This window comes from Marmota flaviventris, chromosome 4 (assembly GCF_047511675.1).
Source record: "Marmota flaviventris isolate mMarFla1 chromosome 4, mMarFla1.hap1, whole genome shotgun sequence".
Taxonomy (NCBI): Eukaryota; Metazoa; Chordata; class Mammalia; order Rodentia; family Sciuridae; genus Marmota; species Marmota flaviventris.
The window spans coordinates 23,914,704-23,936,945 of NC_092501.1; the positions used below are offsets into that span (position 1 = coordinate 23,914,704).

The 22,242-nt window shown below is 46.1% G+C and overlaps 1 pseudogene; it reads left to right on the forward strand.

Moving 5' to 3' along the window:
- Window positions 1-3,460: 3,460 nt before the first annotated feature.
- On the forward strand, window positions 3,461-7,544 carry LOC139705471 (large ribosomal subunit protein eL8 pseudogene; annotated as a pseudogene).
- The last annotated feature ends 14,698 nt before the right edge of the window (window positions 7,545-22,242 follow it).

The following is a 22,242-nucleotide window of genomic DNA, read 5'->3' on the forward strand; positions in this document are numbered from 1 at the left end:
CTCTTTTTAAACCAATGATGGACATGAGGTACAAAGAGATTAAATACACCTAATGCCTCACGGCTAATGAGTAGCAGACCTAGGGTTAAAACCCAGGCATTCTAGCTCTAGAATATGGATTCTTCACCACGACACTAGTGGCTTAGCAGATGAGTTCACCGGGCAGCATAAATGGTGAATTATATTAGATTTGAAAGCAAAATATAGATGGTACGTTTGAAAAGTTCAGGAAAAGCACAGCATGTCGGTATAGTGCTAAGCTGCCCCAGGCAGACGGACAGAGGCTGGAAATGCGGTTTCTGTTCGAGAGAGAGTCACTGTTTAATTACAGTGATAACATTGGTCAAGCAGTTACCCACATGCCTAACATGTTATTTCCATTCTACAGAAGAGGAAAACTGAGATTGGAGAAGGAATGTGTCCAAGATCACACAGCTAATGAGAACTGGTATCTGTCTGTCTTCTGAGGATGTAGGTTTATCCTAATGCCAGGCGAAAAGTCATCACTCAGGTCAGGCACAGGGGCCAGTCAGAAACAGGAGGAGCACTCCTCCACCCTTGCTTCATGCTGCAGGACCCCTTGGCCAAAGGAGATGAACTTGACCCTGTGCCCATCAGGCCCATCTTCAGCTCTCTTAGCTCCTTTGGGGAATAAAAGCACCTCAGCCTGTAACCCCCATCTCCTGCAATGCAGCCTCTCTCTACCAGGGGGCCTGGGCTTCCCTGTAGCCTGTCTTCAGCAAGGTTGTCTTCTCAAGCTCCCAGGAGAATGGACACAGGCTGGCGGCATCTGATCATCCTGGCCTTGGGCAACGCCTGAATCTACCTTGGAACTCTTGTCCAGCCTACTTGATCCCCACACCCACCCCAATCCATCTCCCCCAGGGACAAAAAAAATACTGTGAGAGCTTTTCCAAGGAAGTTCTCTGTGGTTTAGGTTTTTTGTAAGACTATTTTGCATGTTTTCTGAAGCTCTGAGCTTGGAAACCCATTGAGGTTTTTCTAACTCACCATTATCATTTATTTGGCATGTAATAGATTCCCTATCCTGCCCCCACCTCTCACTCTTCTCATGGGAGCATGTTAGTTAGCAGTGTCTCAAGGTGTGCTGAACCACCTTTTCCTCTGCTTCCTCCTCTATAAATAATCTTCAGCTGCATAACAGGACCTCACAAGGGCTGTTGTGAGGACCAAGGGTGGTCTTGAACCTGGATCCTTGCCTGTGGCAAGTGCCGAATAAACAGAGCTCTTCCTACTATTCCTCCTATCTCCCCTTCTCATTCAGAAACTAGAAACCCCAAAATACTTACGATCCCTGATCCTAATGGGGAACCAATGGGAGGGGCTAACCTGAAAGTGGTCTCCTTGCAATACGTCCAGCTTCAGGAAAAACAGACTATTGGAAGTTCATTGATTTGCACAAGGAACATAATTAGCTCAGATTCAGAAGGACTTCAAAACCAGTGGTTCTCAATCCTGGCTGTATTTTAAAATTACCCAATGGCCATTAAAAAAAAAAAAAAAGTACCCCAAGCCTTACCCCAGAAATTCTTAGCACTTAGTCTGTAGTGGCATCAACAGTGTCTTTTAATATGGAAAGCTCAGATCATTTCTTTTCTGCCCATCCAGGCTGCCTCTCTGTCCACGTGCCTCCTGTGCAAGCCCCCTTCTGTTCCAGGTGGGCCAGGGCACGTCATCAGTTCCTCAGTTGAAAACTTTACTTGATTTTTTACTTCCAGGTGCAAGGGCTGCAGCCCGTGCTGACCACAATCGACACGATCACTTACTGAGCTTCTATTGAGTGCCTGTCACTGTCCTGTCACTCAACCCCTTTATCACTAGTCCTGTGTCCGAGGTTGGCTGCAAAAAATGTTCTCCACCATTGACATTTTTTTTTCCAAAAGAGATGAGGACTGTCCAGGGTCCCATTTGAAATCTAACCCCCCCCCCCCCACTGCGACCTATTCTTTACAGATTAGGAACTGAACTCCCTGCCCTCCCAAATTCTTTTCTTTCTTTTTTTTTTTTTCTTTTTGGTCCCAAGGATGGGGTTTCACTTGGTGTCCAACCAGAAAGTGAATATTGTGATTTTTTAAATCAACATGTTAAGATGCCTAAGCGCTCAGAGCAGAAGTGTTCGCATCCAAACACTGAAAAAGAAAACACTAAAGATAGTCAAGTTTTATTGGAGGAAAGAAATTTCTCATGTTTGGGGGTGACTTCTAGATATTCTCACCTAATCTCAGTTATAGTAATAAAATTATTTACTCAATAAGGTAAGAGAATAGTGAGCCCCAAAACATTTTGTGACAGCCTATCCACGGTGATTTCATCACTGTGGCGTGGTCATGTACATGCCTCTCTCCTGTGTCTGAAACAGGGGACAGTTCAGACACACCACTGACACATGGAGTGAATCAAGTTAATGGCAGACAGCTCATGCCACCGTCAGGGCCCTGCTGCTGCTGTTGTCCTGGGAGTCGCCGGATTCTCTCCTTCCCTGTGGCCTAAACGAACATCCAGGTTTTACTTGGTTTCCAGCAGCTGCGTACTCTTCCAAGCTAACTGCCCGGCCCTTCCATTCCTAGAAAACATGTGATCTCTATAATAAATTGATTTTGCTTTAAAAAAGAAAATGTCCTTCCTTTGCAAAAAGTGCCTGACCTTCTAGCCTGAGTTCTAGATCACACACCCAGTGCAACAGACCCCCAGGCAGCCCGGTGTGGTTCTCCCCCGTCACCTCTGACCCTGTGCCAGGGCTTGTGCACAGCTGAAGAAGGATTCAAGTGTGGGGTGGGAGGCCCATCCCATCTTCTCATGGAGGGACAGGGATGAGTGCAGAGAGCCTGGCTCGGGCCCAGAGGAAAAGGGCAGGGAGGAAAAGGAGTCCACTTTTGTTCCATGACGCTTGCTGCCAGCTTTCCGGCTGCCATAAAGACAGCCTGGGTGGTTTCCCAGGCTGAGCACTTGTGCTCTGGGAGCTGGGAAAGGGAAGAGAGCCACCACCAAACTGGCAACCACCTTTGCCAAGGCAATAAACTGCAGTTCATGGGAAAGGTGACCTCAACCAAAGCCGTTACTCTAACGAAAAGCTGTGTGTGGTAGGAAGATGGCTATTGTATAAGAGGCCTGTGATCCAAAATGGAACAAGTTTTGAAAGTTGTATTTATCTATATATAGTGTGTGTAGTGTGTGTGTGTGTGTGTGTGTGTGTGTGCGCGCGCGTGGACCCACTGTACTGTGTGTCCTTGAACAAGTTACTTGTCTGAGTCTTCATTTCTTCATCCATTTACAAAACAAAGGATAATAATATCTGTGCCATGTGGTCATTCAGAGGCTTTCAGGACCTAATGTATAATGCCCAGCATGTATTAAGGACTCAATAGGCAGAAACTGATTTTTAAAAATTGTTGGTTTTTTTTCTTTCTCCTCTAGTTGTCCAAGATTATTAAAACAGAAGATGGAGGCCCTAGCCCTCACCATGAGGAAGAACCAGGAGGCCAAGAAGGTGGTGAGTCCCCTGTTTGAGAAAAGGCCTGAGAATTTTGGATTTGGACAGGACATCCAACCCAAAGGGAACCTTGACGGCTTTGTGGAGTGACCCCACCTAGTTCAGCTGCCAGAGCAAGAGCTCACTGGGCTCTGCAAGCAGCTGAGAGCGCCTCCAACGCTCACCAGTTCACCTAGACCTTGGACTGCCAAACCGCCACTCACCTGCCTGAGCTGGTCCATGACCTCAGCCCAGAGACACCGCAAGAGAAGAAGCAGAGGCTGCTGGCCCAGGCTGAGAAGAAAGCCGCAGGCAGAGGAGATGTCCTCGCCAAAGCAGCACCTGTCTTTCAATCTTGTCACCACCTGTGGGCAAACAGGAAGGCTCAGCTGGGGTTGGCTGCACCAGGTGGCTTCCATCCAGCTGATATCTTCCTGCCTGCCCTGGGTCCCTTCCACATCACAAAGGGGAGAGCCAGACTGGGGAGGCTACTCTACAGAAAGGCCTCGCCCTCATCCACCCCCACAAGATAACTCAGAAGACACAGGTGCCCCGTCTAAGCTGGTGGGACACCTTGGGAACTGCTGTCACTGGAGGGGCAATGTGCTGGATCCAAGTGCCGCAGTCTGGCTGGGCACAATCAGGAGCCACTTGTCAAAAGAAACTAACTTTATTTTTAGAACCACACACGCCAAACAAAACAGCCTCTCAGGAAAAACCCTCAGAGCCTCAACTGCCACCATCGGCTTCCCACAAGCCTCTCTCTCCCACACAAGCTTCTCTCCACCTCCCACAATCCTCCTGCTCTTGAGGCCGATTGGCTGGGTCACGTGGGCGGAGCCAAAAAAGTCCCCCAATGAGCAGCTCCATGGTCTGAAAGGGCAGGGAAACAGCCCAATGAGCATCACTGCAGAGGAGCCAATCAGCTAGATGTTGCTGGGGCCGCTGTGAGCCAATCATCAGCCGGCAGCTGGAAGTTTGCTGGCAGCTGGAAGTTTGCTGGGGCCCCTTCGGCTGTGGCTCTCAACATCCAAGGTCTGTGGCTCACACTGTCGGCAAAAGGCAAGGCCTAAAGAATTTTCCACGAAACTGGGTTAAAAATATACTAAGTTTTCTGTATGAAAAAAATTATAAAAATTCTCCTCTAACCCAGGTCCATTGGGCATTTTATGTTGAAGGAAAATTTTTTTATAAATTTAGCTGGACATAAGGAGTCCTTGTCCTACAACAAGCTCAGTCTCTTCTAACCCCTTGCTGGCTGGGTAGGATAGGAAGCTCCACCAGCATTCAACAGAGCCCCACCCCCACCCCACTACCTCTGACCCCACAACATTCTTCTGGGTAATCTCTTCTCCTTTACTGGAAAGTTGTAGAGGGAGCGAGACAGAAGAGGAAGCACCAGGGAACAGGCCAACACGCATGTCCATCAGGAGCCCTTCACTTCCATGTCCCTGTCCCCATCGCAGCAGCCAGGCCAGGCCACCCTAAGCCCTCCCTACTCTGTGTGGACAATAGGCTGGAGCACCAGTGGCTTCAGTTTGCAGCTGAATCCCCATTCCCCACTGCTGACCCCTGGCCTGCTGCCCTCATTTCCACTGCTTCCCTGAACCACGGGCATCTGCCCATCTGGTCTGGAGCCATGGGCCTGGATGCTTTGCCAGCCAAACCCCTCCTCTCCATCAGGCCTTGATTTGTAAAGACACTCACAGCACAGGTCCTGGTGGGGTCCCCAGTGTCCCAGGGCCTTAGAATCACGACACGAGAAACCAGGACAGCAGTGCCTTCTGGGCTTCTCTCTGCTTTACCAAGGGAAAGAGAGCCCTGGGCTAGGGTTTGGCCTCCAGGAGTGTGTGAGGTCATGGTCCCCTTGTCACCTATCTGGACTTGAGCCTGTCCTCTGATGGATCGGGAGGATGGGAGGAGAGGGGCTCAGAGGCTCATTTTGGTGCTAGCTGGTTATAAAGCAGTCAGACTCTGCGCTTGGGTTGGGAAGAAGCCACACGATGACTCCAGGGACCACAGTCACTGCTCGGAGCTGGCCATGCCCTGGGTTTCCCGTTAGCGACAGGCAGAGTTGAAAACCCCCAGGACTCTCAGCGTCCAGGACGATGAGCTAGAAACCCTTGTTTTCTGGCTTCCAGGACAGTTCATTTACAACCCAGAGATGCAGGGGGGTGGGGTCAGGAGAAGGGGACTCCTGGCTGGAGCCGGGCAGCAGTAAAAACTTTGAGAGAAGAAAACCTTTAGAGGAGGGGGGGATGGAACCAGAAAAAAGGGCGGAGGGAGAGGCGCCTCGCTGAGCCACATCATTCTGGACTACCACATTAGATTCCGAGAGGATAAACACACTGAAAAGGGCCATCAGTTCCCGGGGTGACTTAATCCGGTGCCACCAGAGCTCCTGGAGCCCTTTGCAGCCTGGCTCCTCCGTCCCGCCCTGTGGGCTGAGCTCCCTCTGCTCATAGGCCTCCCCCCCACCCTCTCCCCGGCCAGCCTGCTGCTTCCAAAGGAGCCCTCCGTTCTGTCAGCCGCTTTCTTAGATTGCATCTGATGTAAAACATTCCGCTAGAATAATTCTGTTTTTATTTCACCAAGCGAGAGAAAAGACCTGCGATGCTGGGAACAGCAGCCCAGCCCAGGCGGGTTCAATAGGCCAGCGGGCGGGGTGAGAAGAGGCAGAGCGTCTTAATACAGATGTAAAAGCAAAGTGAAAGCTGGGGTGGGGTGGATACCTGCAGTTCAGGGGAGTAGGTACATCCCCCCAAACTCTATCATTCACCGGCAATCCACGACAGGCTCTAGGAAAACAAACGGCCACTACCACGTCCTGCCACCACATCCACGAAGCAGCCCCTGGACTAGCAGAAGACCCCCCTCCCCGTTGTGCGGAGATGGGTGGCCTGATGGGAAGGCGCCCGTGCTAGCTGGCCTATGGGTGACACCTAGGGAGACCTACATGAGTTTTTTCCAGAATAGATATGAAGTCCTTGGTTTTTCAGGAAATCAGGCTAGGACTTCCCTTGTCCAGATGCTACATGACACAGGCCCCTGGCAACAAAAAAGGAGACTAGGCGAGATCTACCCCTGGCCAACTTATGTGTGGATGGTGGCTCTTCTCTAAACCTGAGGTCTGGAACTTTCTCTGGGAGACTCCAGTGAAAGGGAGTAGCTCCCTCCATGGTATTGACAGGCTTTACCTTATCATGAGCAGTCCATAGCTCTCCTGCACCCTCCACCCCTCCCACCCACCCTCCTACTGCAGCCAGAGTTACCTGAGAAACTGAATCTGGTTGTCTCAGAGGAGAATTTCACCTGCTGAAAACCAGGTAGGAACTTCCCATTTTTTAGGGTAAGAAATACCTCATCAGCGTAGCCTGAGAGGGGCTGAGGACTTTGCTCAATGGTAGAGTGTGTGCTTAGCATGCCCGAGGCCCTGGGTTCAATCTCCATCCAGTGCTGCAAATGTCAACAACATGGCCTAAAAGGGGGGACCATACATTGTGTCACCTAAACCAAGACAGCGTTGAGAGTAAAAGAGACTCTATTCCCAAATTGCTAAGGAAAGAGGGGTGAACAGGATCGTTCCCTACAAACTGAGATGCATGGTTTCCATCCATGCAGGCCCCGCATGGCCGCACCCCCCCCTGCCAATCCCTCACCAGTTTGGTCTGAGCTGCTTCCTGAGCTAGCTCTGCGTCGCATCCAGTCTGGTCTTCCCTTACTCCCCGGAACTCCTCTGGCTCTTTCCTACCATAGGACCTTTGCACACGCCAATCTTCTAACCGGATTCCCTTTGGCTCCTTCCATTCACCAGGTACCTCCAGTCCATCGCTCAATCTCATTTAAGCTAGGCTTTGAAGAGAGGTGTTCCCTGACCTCCTGTGCCCACCTGGGGCCTGCCAAGCTGTTATGTGTTCCCAGAAAAAGCTGGGCCTTCCCTTCAAATCCTTTGTGGTAATTTCCCCATTTGTGGAGTGATCTGACTGCTCTCTGTTTGCCTTACCAGACGATGAGCTCCATGAAGGAAGGCATTGAGTGTGTTCCGTTCACATAATGCTCCCAGTACCTGGCACAGTGCCTGGAGGAATTTTTTTAGTTTTTGAGACAGGATCTTGCTAAAGTGCTGAGGCTGGCCTCAAATTTGTGATCCTCCTGCCTTGGCCTCCTGAGTTGCTAGAATTACAGACAGGGGCCACCACACCCAGCCTGCTCTGGAACATTTTCGAGCAGCTACAATGGGTAGTATTCACATCTCCCTAGCAAATATAAGCTCAAGAAATGAGAAATGGAAGGAATCTCCAAGATCTTCCCACTCTCCTCTCAAGTGGTTCTCAGCCTTTTCTCTTCCTTCCTACCCCAACTGAGATGTGCATTCTCTCAGCAGACTTGAGCTCCATGATTAAGAGCACATAACAGAGGACAGCCTCTCTAGGTTCCAATTCTGGACATCCTTCATTGGCTGGGTGACCTTGAGCAAATTGCTTTACCTCTCTGGGTCCTCATCTGTAAATGATAATCGTACCACTCTAGTAGGATAGTTAAGAGTTTCAGTTTATGCGTACAAGATATCACAATAGGACCTGACACACACCAGCGTGCAACAAACCCCAGCTGCTATACCCAGCAACACTCCAACAATGACTCTCCAGATGGTGGAATGGTAAGCCTCAGAATGACCCCTAGTCATTTAAATACACATTCCCCTGGGAGAGGCCTGTCCCCATCCTACCCACATTGCCACCACAGAAAGCTCTGCCCTAGTGACTCTGTGAGCCATGCAGAGACTCTCTGCTGTCTTCCCCCACCCTCGCTCCAGGAGCTGCAAGCTCCAAGCACCACCTCCTGAGAGGGTTCATTTCTTCACATCTTCCGTCCCTGACTCCTTCCACGAGCATTCTGCAGGGCTCCAAGGACTGGGGAAACCCCCCAGAGCCAGAAACCACGTCTCCTTTGTCCACTAGTGGACTTCAGTTCCCAGTGAGGTGCACCGTGCATCCCATGTGGGAACCATTGACTCCTTTGCATCAGGCATTGACTGGACACAAGGAAACTGGATGGTGAGTAAAAAGACAGACTCTGCTCCAGAGCGTTATGTCTAGCCAGGGAGAGACCTCAGGACCAAGTGCCAGTTTGCTAAGGAAGCATCTGGACTCAGTCCTCTCCCCCAGGGAATTTAGTCTAGTGCAGGGAACAGACAAGAATCCAATAAGAAGTGAACAGTAGATGAGTAATCATAAAAGGAGATGATCCAGAACATGACTTTGGACCACAATTGCCCAGTGGCAGGTCCTGTTGATTATCTTGTCTTGATACCCCGCATGCTCAGAGGACTAAACGGGAACACACAGGATTTAGGTTCCCACCCCAGCTCAGTGTCTTAAAAGCTAAACAACGCATTCTTCAAGTCCCTGACTTGCTCTGAGCCTCAACTCCCTCATCTGTAAAACGGGAATAACTGCTCTACCGAATTCATAGAACTTTCGTGAGCATCAGGTGAAAGTATGTATGGAAAAAACAACCATGAATACTATGCAAATACAAGATATGGTTTTAATACATCTTTGTCTCCTAACAAAATATAAACCCATTATGGAAAATATAGACAAGCATAAAAACCTAAAGATAAATATTTGATCTGTCTTTTTAGTCATTATTTCTTTGCATATGTGTGTGTTTGTCATTTCGAATAAACACTGAGAGCTCACAGAATGCTGTTCTGTAGTCTTTTTTTCTTTTGGCTATAGATCATGATCCGTCCCCCAAGTCATCAGATGGTTTTTCTACAACATGGTTTTCAGTGGCAGCATAAGATGCTGTCATTTTACCTTCAGAGCCCATTACTTCCTTCATTAGCAGGTTGAGAGAGAGTTGAGGGAAGTCCCCAACTGCTTTCTCCCTGGCGCTGGGCCCACGGAAGCTGCCAGCACATTCAAACTCCAAAGTGCCAGGTTCCTAAAATCCATTGTCTGGATGCCTCTCAGCAGGCTGAACTAGGAACAAGAAAGGCCCCAGGGGGGTCACCAGATCCCACCCTGTGCCATCCCATCCCCTGCTATTAGGCCAAGTAAAGATGACAGCTTTGTCACGCAGCAGCAATGGGTAAGGAATTACCCATTGGGTGGTGGAATTCCCCAGGTGTGACCATCATGCTCCTCTTTCCAAACCACTCACATGTGGTTATTTGGGGGAATCTCACCCTTCCTTGGTCACTGTGAAGCTCCGCTGGGCTTTAATATTTTCCAAGTTCAGGTGGACCCGGACCTCGGAGCAGCACTTGTGTTGAATTGGTTTTCAGACTGTGCCACTTTAAACATGATTCAAGAAAAATTACCGGAGCCTCCACTCCATCTGTCTCTGGAAATGGTCTTTGTGCTCAGATCATTTGCCAGCGACACTCCATCTCCACAATTACCTCAGCTATTTTATCTTTATCTGTCTGGAACACTGAAGGGGAAGCAGCAGATGATGGTGTTGTTTAAAAGGCTCGTTCGGCTTGAACTCTTGGGTGCCTCCAGAGCGGCTAATACCCCCAGGCTGCACTGCTCTTTCTTGGGGAACCAGCCTCAGTCTGTCTTGGGGCTTTAAGGATGGTCAACCGGGTGGCCAGTGAAATGGCTGGATCATAATGAGGCAGTATCCCTTACAGACTCAGGGATGGGGCTGATCCCGGCTATCACTGAACTCTCTTCCTGTGTCTCCTGATTCTCAGCGAGGCCCTGTGGATAGGAGGGTATTTTAACAGCCCTTCAGTATTGGTGTGGCGTCTCTGCACCTGGAATTCTGCAGTGGGTGAAGCTCTAGCAAGCCCTGAAAGTCAAGAAGGAAGAGCAAGGTCCAGAGAGCCAGGATGCTAACCTGCCTGGTCTCTGTAGATGGATCCTCTCATACCTCTGCTATGTGCACAAACTACAGACACCAAGAGAAGAGAGATGCTGCTCTGGTGCCTTCAGGGAGATAAAATATCAAAAGATAATGAACAAAACCAGGCAGTACATGACAAGTTAATAATAACAGCTAGCATTTATTGAGCTCTTACTGTGTGCCGGGCATTCTGTTAAGCACTTCATCACATTTTCTTATTTACTCTTCGTAGCTATGCTATGAGGTGGTACATGATGAGCTTCATCCTTCAGATGAAGACACTGAGCTGTAATAGTGAGATTAAACAACATGCCCAATATCACACAAGCAGCAGATGCAGCCATGCCATTTGCCTTATAAGAAGACACTGCTGCTTTAGAAGGGAGCCCAGACTTGCTTTTTTTTTTTTTTTTTTTTTTTGTACTAGGGATTGAACCCAGAGGTGCTTTACCACTGAGCCACATCCCCAGCCCTTTGTATTTTTTATTTTGAAACAGGGTCTTGCTAAATTGCTGAGGTTGACCTCAAACTTGCAATCCTTCTGCCTCAGCCTCCAGAGAAATTGGAATTATAGGTGGGCACACAGAACCCAGACCAGCACCGCTTTTGATAAAACCAATCCATCGGTATTTCCAAGTTCCAGGAGCAGAAATCCAGAAAGAGCAGGCCTAGAAGTTTCCATGGATGGAGAACTCAACTGTCAGGGCCCATCTTGCTTGAGAGACACATCCTGTGCATCAAGTCCAAGGTGTGCTCCTTTCACTATTCTCTCCTCTCCTCCTTCTAGAGGGAGGCTTTCTCTTTCTTTCTGTTCATTTTCCCCTTAAAATGAGATTCTATTTCCTCCATCAAGTACTAGGCCAAAGCCAGCAAGAATTCTAGCCACATGGGCCACAAGAGGGTCCTGGGAGTCTACCCGGGTAATTGCCTAGAGGAACCTGGATAAGATACGATCCAAGAAGTCATATAAATACAGAATAAGAAAAGAGCAAGAAGAGCCGGTTGCAGTATAAGACAGAGTGAGTCAGGAACAGGAAATAAGCATGAGGCCTAGCCTGGGCTGGGTCCCCCACCCCCCATCTGAGACAAGGCTCTGAGAAAGGCTGGGTGTGTGTGGTTTGTTTGGCGGTGACTCTGAGGAGCAGTGGTGGGGAGTACAGAACTGAGACGTGGAAAGGAAGGACATGTAAAAAATAAGTTTGCCTTTGGGGGCAGTTGGGGCTCCATCCTACTGGGCAACTTGGGAGGCTCTGTAGAACATATCCCAGAGTTGTCCTACCTGGGGTTAGGGAGCTGGGTATCCACCTACCTCCTTCCCACTGATGGTTGAGGGCTGTTCCCATGTGTCTGCCATAACTCTCAGCATTTCAGCCAGCCCCGTCTGCTCAGGTGAAGCAAAATCTTCCTGCAGCTCCAGGAAGCCCACAGGCCTGCAGATAAAACCCAGGTTCTTCTGCCCGGGGACCTGGCAAGGTCAGAACCAGAGCCAACAATAACTGAAGGGAAAGAGTGTGAGGACCCAGTTAAGCCCTCAAGGTAGGAGCAGCAACAAGACTGTGAGCTCACAGGTGCACCAGGCTGATGACCAGGGCTGGGGGGCAAGGATCAAAGCTCAAGGGCAAGTGGCTTGGGCCTTCTGCCCCTCCCAGACCTGCTCTATGGTTCCTTCCCTGTCCCAGGGATGGGCTGGCCTCCCGCCTGGTCAGACTCCAGGGGCTCCTGCAAGTCCTTCTCCCCGCCCCCCCCAGCTTGCTCTAAGTCCCAGGCACTTGTTCTGTGGCAGAGGGCAGGGTGACTGCTGAGATGGTCCCTCCCTTCTCTCCAGTGGAGACCCACAGCCTGACACTGTGACAGTGGCACAGAGCCATCACTCTGTAAATAATTGTGGCTGGGGTGAGAGGTGAGGAAGCCAACTCGAGGATCCAAGACAGACACCTGTAATCTCACATTCTGAAAAGCCCAGACCTTCAAATCAAAGTGCTATTTCAATCTTCTCACTTCCATTTTTCTTTAACCTCAGACTAAAGGAGAATAAACCCTCCTTGATTTGTAGACTGAGTTCTTTAAAGAGACAGCTTGTTCTTTTCTAAATTTATTTTTTTCCTTTTCCTTGGGCCAGACACCAGGGACCTAAAATGGGACTTTGGTCAGATGGCTCAAAATGCAAAAGTGACTGTAGGGAATATTGTGCTACCAATCCATCTTTCCTATGAATCCAAAAGTCAAATAAGTCCACGAAGGGCTTTTTTTTTTTCCCCTAGAATTTCAGGCTCCCTGAGGGCTAATTTCTCTGAAAGCTGCATTAAACTAATAGCACCATAAAAGGCCCATTGTGAGATGTAATTGGTTTGCAGGACTTTCCTATAAAAATAATAAAAAGACTGCCAAAGGCAGTTTCCAAAGGTCAATTATCTTTGTGTGGCTTGAGTTGAGTGGAGGTCAGTCCCAGAATTCCATTTTATAGGCATATTAATCAAAATGGGTCCTGCCCTACCCATCTGACCCCATCAACTATGAGAGAAGTCACAGGTTCTACCCTTACGCTGATTGCCAAGAGGGTGCTTTGGGCTCCTCTTTTCCCAGGAAAAGACTGGCCCATTGTCACCAAAATGAATGCAGAGCTGGACGCTGAAACTTTCAAGGCAGAATAAAAGGCAGAAGAGCTATATCCTGAGCACAAAGAGGAGATGATAACTCAATGAGTCAAGCAGGCCGTGGGCCAGGCAGTGTGCACTTAGAGACTAGATCAGCTAGGCCCCATCCTAAACAGCTGGGGTAGCACATTAGCCATGACCCAAACCAATTCAACGAGCTTAAGCAAAAGTTAGTTGGTAAATGTAACTAGGCATCTTAATGGATCCAAGGGCTCAAACAGTATCAGCCACATTTTTGCTCGCTCACTCTCTCCCCCCCACTATCCCCACACACACACACACTATTTCTGCACCCCTAGTCCCTGCTCTCACACAAACTCACTGCCCACTTGGGTCATCTTTCCCATTGAGCTTCCTCATTATAAAATGAGACTTCTTCTCCTAGTGCTCACAAATCAATTCCAGGAAAAACTCTGGTTAGCCCTGTGTGGATCACATTCCACCCTGGACCAATCTCTATATCCAAGTGGTTGCAAGGATATGATTTGCTGAGATGGAGGTCAAGTGCTCATCCCTGTCACTAGGAGGTCTGGAGAAAGAAGAAATGCAGCACGTTTCACAACTAACTTGACCACATTGAGTGAGGGTGAAGTAGTTTCCCCCAAGGGCAGGATGCTGGCAAACAAAAACCTATCCTCCCAGCTCAAACATGTACCTGACCAGCTTAACATAAGCTGACTTGATTACAAATATCCAAATATTCCATTGACCAATCTAATCCTTCCCTCCAGACTACTGCGGCAGGTCAAGCCCGGCAGCCAAGATCTACCCACAGTGGCCTGCACGGGACCCAGGCTCACAGTAGGCCCAGGTACCCCCCCTCCTCTGGCAGGCACCCTAGAGAGCCCAGCCTCTTGCCTGCTTCCGACCAGCAGATTACCACAGGAGGTCAAGCCCAGCAGCACAGATCCCACCCACACCATCCTGCTCATGGCCCAGGCTCACAACTACTTCGGGAGCCCGGCCCAGATTTGCCCATACCAACTAGCACAGGACCCAAGTCCAGGGTAGGTCCAAGTTCCCACCCCCTTATCTGGGAGCCTAAGCCTAAACCACTTCCATCTTGGGACACTGCAGTCATAGCCATAGTCTTCACCACGCAGTAGCTCCTAACTTTTTGACAGCAGGCAGGGCCTAGAAGCAATGGCATCTCAGAGTAGGCATCCCAAAGAGAATGTGGGGCCCACCCTTTCAGCCCCATCTCTGTAAGACATTGCTTCTATCTTGGGGCACCTCAACTATTATCTCTAGTTACCTCGGCTATTGCCACCACCATCTTTAGGTGCAGTAGCATACATTGAGGGACACCAGCAGGGTGTGGAAGCCCAACATCAAGGTGAGGCACAGACAATCTGCATGGGTACTACAAGAATATAAGGAAGAAACCGCAAGAAAGGAAGACACATAGACAACATGAAAAAACAAGGGAGGAAAGTGCCCCAAACAAACCAGAACACTAAAATAACAGAACCCATGGAGAGCAAAGTTGATGAAATGTCAGAGAAGGAGTTCAGAAGGTTCATAATTAAAATGATCCATGAATTAAAGAATGACCTAAATGAGCAAATACAGGCAAAAATTGATCACTCCAACAAAGAGATAAGAGAGCAAATACAGATAGCAAAAGATTACTTCAAGAGAGAGATAGAGACTCTGAAAAAAAACAGAAATCCTTGAAATGAAGGATGCAATAAACCAAATAAAAAACTCAATAGAAAACATAACCAGCAGCCTAGATCACTTGGAAGAAAGGACGTCAGATAATGAAGACAAAGTATACAATCTGGAAAATAAAGTTGATCACACAGTGAAGATAGTAAGAAACCATGAACAGAACATCCAAGAATTATAAGGACAGCATCAAAAGACCAAATATAAGAGTTATTGGGATAGAGAAAGGCACAGAGTTTCAAACCAAAGGAATGCACAATCTCTTCAATGAGATAATATCAGAAAATTTCCCAAGCATGAAGAACAAATTGTAAAAGCAAATACAAGACGCTTACAGGACACCAAATGTACAAAATTATAACAGATCTACACCAAGGCACATCATAATGAAAACACCTAGCATACAGAATAAGAATAGAATCTTAAAAGCTGCAAGAGAGAGGAATCAGATCACATATAGGAGAAGACCAATTCGTATCTCAGCAGATTTTTCAACCCAGACCCTCAAAACCAGGAGATCATGGAACAACATATACCAAGCTCTGAAAGAAAATGAATGCCAACCAAGAATCTTAAATCTAGCAAAACTAAGCTTTAGATTTGATGGTGAAATAAAAACCTTCCATAATAAACAAGAGTGAAAAGAATTTACAACTAGAAAGCCTGCACTACAGAACATCTTCAGCAAAAATATTCCTTCTATCCATTCACCCATCCATCCATCTATCCATTTAATCAGCAAAAGACTGGTTTTATAGGAAGAAGTTTTCCTGCTTCTTGCTCTTATGTAAAAATTAATCTAAAACACAATTGCTCTTATAGATCCCTAAGTTGTTAAAAGAATGAACTATCCTCCAGCCCTAGAGTATGCAAATCTCAATAAGAAAACATAGAAAAGTATAGAAAAAGACACCAAAATATTAACAATGGTTGTCTCTAAGTGGTATATATGACTTCTTTTTGTCCCTTTAGTACATATCACATTTTCTAATCTTTCCACAATGAAAATTTTATAAAGAAAAAACAATGAGGGGCTGGGGATGTGGCTTAAGTGGTAGCGCGCTCACCTGGCATGCATGCAGCCCAGGTTCGATGCTCAGCACCACATACAAACAAAGATGTTGTGTCCGCCGAGAACTAAAAAATAAATACTAAAAAAAAATTCTCTCTCTCTCCCTCTCTCTCTCTCTCTCTCCCTCTCCTCTCTCTCTCTTAAAAAAGAAAGAAAGAAAGAAAGAAAAAACAATGATACAAATCCTCTCAATCTCATTACTCAGATTCTATATGCAACAGGCAACTCTCCAGGGACTTAACTTGGTTTCCAAAGTCACTTACCACTAAAGAGAGGATGGGCTGAACATTCAAAATTCTCAGTGACTATGTTTGTTTTAATAATAATGATACTCTGCTGTGCTAGTTTATCCAATCTTTTCTCTTGGTCTTGGATATAAATTTCTGGCTCACAAGGTGACAGCCCATCAGCTGGCCTCTCGTTGGCCCACTCAATGTCAACATGGCAAGGCCCCGGAGGATGACAGTGTCTGCCTACTCACAATAGCCCCGCTATGACTGGCCACACTTTTGGTGAGCCACAGTGCCAGCAAGTACTCATTAGCAGCTGAGCAAAAGCGAATGTACTTTCTATCATCTCCAAGAGGTGGGTGTCTGTTCTCCTGATGCAATCAGTGACCATCCACAGCAAGCATAGACGGGAATTGTCATCCCTGGGAGCAGCCGCAGAAAATTTTCCAGCAGGGGTCAGGAGCTCCATCATCATTTCTGTGTTGAGAATAAAAGCAGAAACTATCAGACCTTTTAAATAGCTTAAACTTAGATCTTAATATTTCAAATAGAATCAAAGGGCCCTTGGTATCATACATACTTTTTATGGAGTCCTTTGTCACACAGGTATGGCTGTCCACATGCATGTCAATCAAAAGTATTTTCAACTTCTATATCCAGAGTCATCTCAAAGAGGAAGGCTTGCTGGCCAGATAAGGAATGAAATTTTGAAAGGGTGTTGATGCTTCTTGGATGTGAAACTGTGGAGTGACTGAACACCAAGTTACATATGTAATATTCACAGGGACTCTAAATCAAATATGTTTCCCAGGGAAAATGGCTATTACTCAAACAGATACTAACATCACCATTCATCTTCTATGATTCATATGTGTAATTTCAAGAAGTCCCTTTCAACAAGCCTACAAGTTTTTAAAGATGAGAACTAGAAACTGGAAGAACCAGAATTTAACCCTAAGTGTGTCCCATCTCTCCTTCTAGGATACCTCTGTGCCCTTCTCAGCGACGCCCCAACTGTATCTATAGGCATCCCACTGTGATAAACTCATGCGACATCCCAAGGACCATGTTTTCTGCATCTTCTAACATTCAAATCATAGAAACAGTGGCAAAATGAGAAAATCTCAAATGAAAACAGGAACCCAGAAGGTAGAGTTAATTCGACCTTCGCTACCTCGAAAGAGGGGAATCCATTTAACTTGAAGGGTCCTGCTTCCCACTGCAGAGAAAGCAGCAGCTGGCCAGTGGATTCTGGGACAGCTTCGCCATTTCTGGCTTAAACACCCTTCCAAAGGAAATTTCTAAGTGTCAGGTGGACATACTTCTAAATGTGGCATTAGACATCAGCAGAGAAATAAACCTGCAGTTATAAATCCCATAAGGAAACAGTGAAATGTCCCCGACTAGATAACAGCATGGCACAACAATGTGTCCAGAAAAATAAACATAAATATAAGTTGCTGCTCACATTAAAGAGAAGCTGGTGACAGATTCACTCCAATCACTTTGCCAAGCCCTGCATAATTAGTGCTCAGAAAGTTCCAGGGCCCAGGAGCCTGTTGTCAGACCCCAGTTTCTGAGAGGGGTGCTGACCAACCTGGGTTTATTTCTTCTAACTCTCAGAGTAGGGAAAGTACAAATCTTTCCTTAGAGGTTTAGAGAAAACAAGACTGGCTTATTGAGAATATGGCTTTTTTTGTTGTTGTTCTTTACAATAACAAGAGGATTTGGATACACACTTGGGTTTATGAAGTATAAATCCTGTTTAAATCTGTAGCAGTTAAGATGGTTCTTTGGAGAAGAAAGCAGCTCCTGACTTGAATTGCACTGAGCAATATTCTTTGTTGTTGCAAGATATTGATAAATCTCCAGGTCTTCAACGAGGAGAGTCAAGAATAGGAAACTCATTTCAAATCATATCTCAGGTAGGCGTCTGAGCCGAAATAAGATGAAAGTCATTAATTTTTTTTTTCTATTAAGCCACCAAGCACAAGTGGAATAGTTCTCTGCTTTCCTTGCTTCGACTTGAAATCTGTTAAGGACATGAGCCAAGATTCCTATTCCAAATCTTCAGAGAACTGCCCAAAATTGTTCTTTTCCTTTTTCCTTAACAAAAACAACAAGGTGTGAACAAAACCGTCATTTAACATGGTAATTAATACAGGGAGACCTAATTAGCTGCTACAAGCATTCCTTTCTTGTCTCAAACATCACTGAAGCCAAGGAGATCTGTGTCTACTTATTGCTGTTAGGGTAATAAATGCACGTGATGGGTAGATGAGTTCTACCTGTCTTGATGTGGTAACGTGACATCTCAAATTAATTTCTAAATGATTTCCCAAATCCTCTTTATAGATAACAAGAGCTTCGGAGGCAAAGTGCTAGCTCAGGCAAATCCTTATGCCAAGATGCTTGACAACAGAAACGTGGGCAAGACTGCCCAAAGGTGACTTTGCAACTCAGGGCCATGCTAAAACAAGCTTGAAGGTAACAGCTAGACAGTTAGGGTCAGGTATTTACCCTCCAGTACCAAAAAAAAACATACTACGAGCAGCCCATGCAACATCCACAATACATCTGCAGTAGGCTGCGTTCAGAGGAGGTCATGCAAACTGCTCTAGACCTGGCTTCCCTTTTATTTCATGAAAGCCAAGGTTGTTTGAACAGAAAATAAAGCCGAGATTGCAGTTCACCAATGATGAGCCTGCTGCCCCTCTGCCCTGTTCCGCACCTCCAACCATGCTTCCTCCATCTCAAACAAGATGCAAGCTTCTAGTCTTCCTCCTACCTTTGCCCCAGGACCCTTTTTCTCCCACCTCTGCATCCATTTCTCACCATCTTCTGGAGTTCACATACTTCGGTCATTTCACTGCAGTCTGATATTTTTTTAAATCAGGAGTTTTAATGAGGTCTTCCCCATATAATCAGTTATTAGGTACAATTACTTCTTTATGGGTAGAATTACCATTCCATCAAGTCTATTAATTCTTCAAGAAAATGAGGTTGCATAATATTTGTGTTGGAAGTGCTTCCCCAGTGTCTCTGCTCCAAGTTTTCTCCAGTGAACAAGTCCTGTCTTTGCTAGCCCAGATCCATGATCTCCTCCCACCCCTCTTCAATACTTAGAAGGTCGCCATATTTGAGGCAGCCCTCTGCATTGCCAGTCTGAAAACCCATAGAACGTTCTGCCTTACAGTTGCTGGAGACTGTTTCCTATGACTTGAGTCTAGAAAACAGTCTCCCTCAGGAGCTCCCCAGAAAATGCCATTCCCCTTCTGAGCTGGTAACCCCCCAACCAATAGGGAACAGCAATCAGCAGGAGCATTGGGCTCATATATCCACAAAAGGCACAGATCACACTGGGTAGGCTACAAGGGAATGAGAGGACCCAGAGAGAAGAAGCTCATTCATGAGGAGCAGTCATGAGTTGGCACCATGTGACCACTGTCATAGATAGATGAAGATTCAATGCTGCCAGATCTTCCCAACCTACAAGAGAAGCCTTCAATCTGGATTTGTGTGTGAAATTTCTCTGTTTTTGAAAGTTGGCAATCAAATCAGAAAATAGATTTAAACACAATGCAAGCCAAATAAAACATATCTGCAAAGCGGACTCAAACCACAGAACATGAGTTGGAATCCACCTCTCTAAAATCTTCTTTTCTGCAATCCGGAGGTGTGTTGGTTTTGATGACAATGGTGAACATTGCTTGGAACCCATTTTTATTTTTATTGTCCCACACACTGGCCTGCAGAAGTGATTAAGCATCTTGCTGAGAGCATATATTTTTATTTGCCTGAAAGTTTTCTTTTTTAAAGCATTTCAGCCAAACTACCCTCCACCCAAAGCTTGTCTTTATAAATATAAGTAAGATGGCTATAAATTATTTAGGTAATAAGCCAACATTATTAGCATACAACGTGTTTGGTCTTTGGAAATTGATTTAGCATCCCTCAGCCTCCGTTTCCTCATCTGAAACAGGATACAAAAATATCTTCTTTGGTGGAGCGTAATCACTACCACCTCTTTCCAGGTGAAGGTTTTGCCAGAATTAGGAAAAGAGCTGGGAAAAGGGAAAAATCATAATTTTAGTGGAGAAACTTGGCAGATGCTACCTGAACCAAAAGATAAAGGTGAGCACCTCCAGTGGAGTCATGTGGCCATCACATATCTCCTGAAATGACAACCTTGACAAGTAAGGCCTTTGAGGCATGAGCAGGGTGCCCAGGAGGGGGACAGGTAGATGGATACAATCCAAAGGACTGGTGGGTGGTACAGCTGTATGGTCCAACTTCACACATACACCGCCGTTGAAAAGAAAAGAATAATATGAAGGCAGTAATGCCAAGCAAATGTGGCTGTCATCCCACATGGCTTCAATCTCAAGAGTGTGGTGCATGTGATATTTAATAAGAAAAAGGTCTCCATTCAGGGGGGCTCCAAGGAAGGCAAAGTCCATCCATGTCTCCATTAGGACAGCAGAGGAAGGGGAACTTCCCCTAAGAGAAAACTTCCATATGAGCAAATATGGAAGTTTGCTGACCATGGGGAAGAGTTCAGAGGGCACAGTGATAGAGAGGCAGGATGGGGGATTGGGTAAATCCAATTAGATTGGAGACTGAAATAAACTTTGATGTGGGTCATGGTGGGATTAATCAAAAAGTTTATCGGTTCAAGCCTTGCCTTGGGAAGTCAAGTTCTGTGACCCAGGAGGTTAGTTTCTCGCTCCCTAGTGATGCTGTGGGTATCTGAACAGGGCTTTCTCCCAGAATATACTGTACGGAAAAAAAAAGCCAGTGGTGCTCAAGTCTGGCTGAGCACCAGAACCACTGGGAGCTTTGGAAGTTCCTGATGTCCACACCACATCCAGGCCAGTGAAATCAGAATCTCTCAGGAGGGACTCAGACATCGGTATTTTATCAAAAGTTCCCCAGGTGATTCCCACATACAAACAGGTTTGAGAATGTAAATACCATCCCCAAAGATTCTGGAGTGTGTCTGGACATCAAGGTTTTTAAAGCTTCTGAGATGGTGGCTATTACTGCTATTATCATACTTATTAAATTCCATGGCACTGTCACAGTGAGAAGGAAGAAAGGGACTTTTTGTTTAAGCCATAGAAGAGAATGGTGTTATTTTGGAACCAGAAGAAAGAGTTCCTGGCATTCTGTCTCATATGAAGTGTAAAAAAGACTGATCACTTATGTGAAAGAGACAGAATTGACACAATATACTTTAATAGCCATTCAATCTTTTAATATCTATTTAAAGAGCATAATGCAAGGCCTTATTACCTAGGGAAGATTCTTGACCACAGCCATTCAGATAAGTTAAGCAGCTTCTCTGGTGTTTATTATCTATTCACCTGACCACTTGGAACAATACTTTAAAACCTCCCAGGCTACTCTTTAGGAGCAAGGAGATGACTTTGAGACAATAATAAACCTGACATTCACTGAGCACCTACTACATGTTGAGCATTGTGCAAATATCACTTATAGTTTCCTGTAATCCACATAACATTCTATGAAATGGGTACTTGCACATTTTACAAAATGATAATCCAAAAGCTGAAGAGGCTGCTTAACTTGCTTTTTTTTATTAAACAGCTATAATTTAAAGGGTGTGGGTTCAAATTAAAAAGAGATGTTTGCTCTCCTATATTCATTGCAACACCATTCGGAGTAGCCTACAGAGTTAACTGAAGTAGCCATCAGTGGATGGGTGGACAAAGGAAATGTGGTTCATACACACACGGAACACTGTTCAGCCTTAAAAAGGAAGGGAATCTGCCATTTGCAATGACATAGATGAACCTGGAGGATATTGTGCCAAGTGAAAGAAGCCAGGCGCAGAAAGACAAATGCCGTGTGATCTCACTTATATGTGAAATCTAAAAAAGTTGAACTCAGACTCATAAAAGTAGAAAGTAGAATAGTGGTTTTACCAGGGCTGGGGAGGGCAGGAAAAGGGAATTGGGAGTTGTTGATTAAAGGATACAAAGTTTCAATCAGACAGGAGGAATAGGGTTTATGATGTTCTATACAGCAGAGTAACTATAATAAAAAAAAAGGGATACTTCAAAAAAATTGAAATGAACCTCTGCTCAACCCTCACACCATACATAAAAGTAACTCCAAATGAATCATAAATATGATACAAAAGCCAAAACTGTAATAAACTTTTGGAGAAAAATACAGACAAAAAAATCATGACTGTCTCATAGTGGGCAAAAATTACTTAGGACAATAGAAGCACAAGCC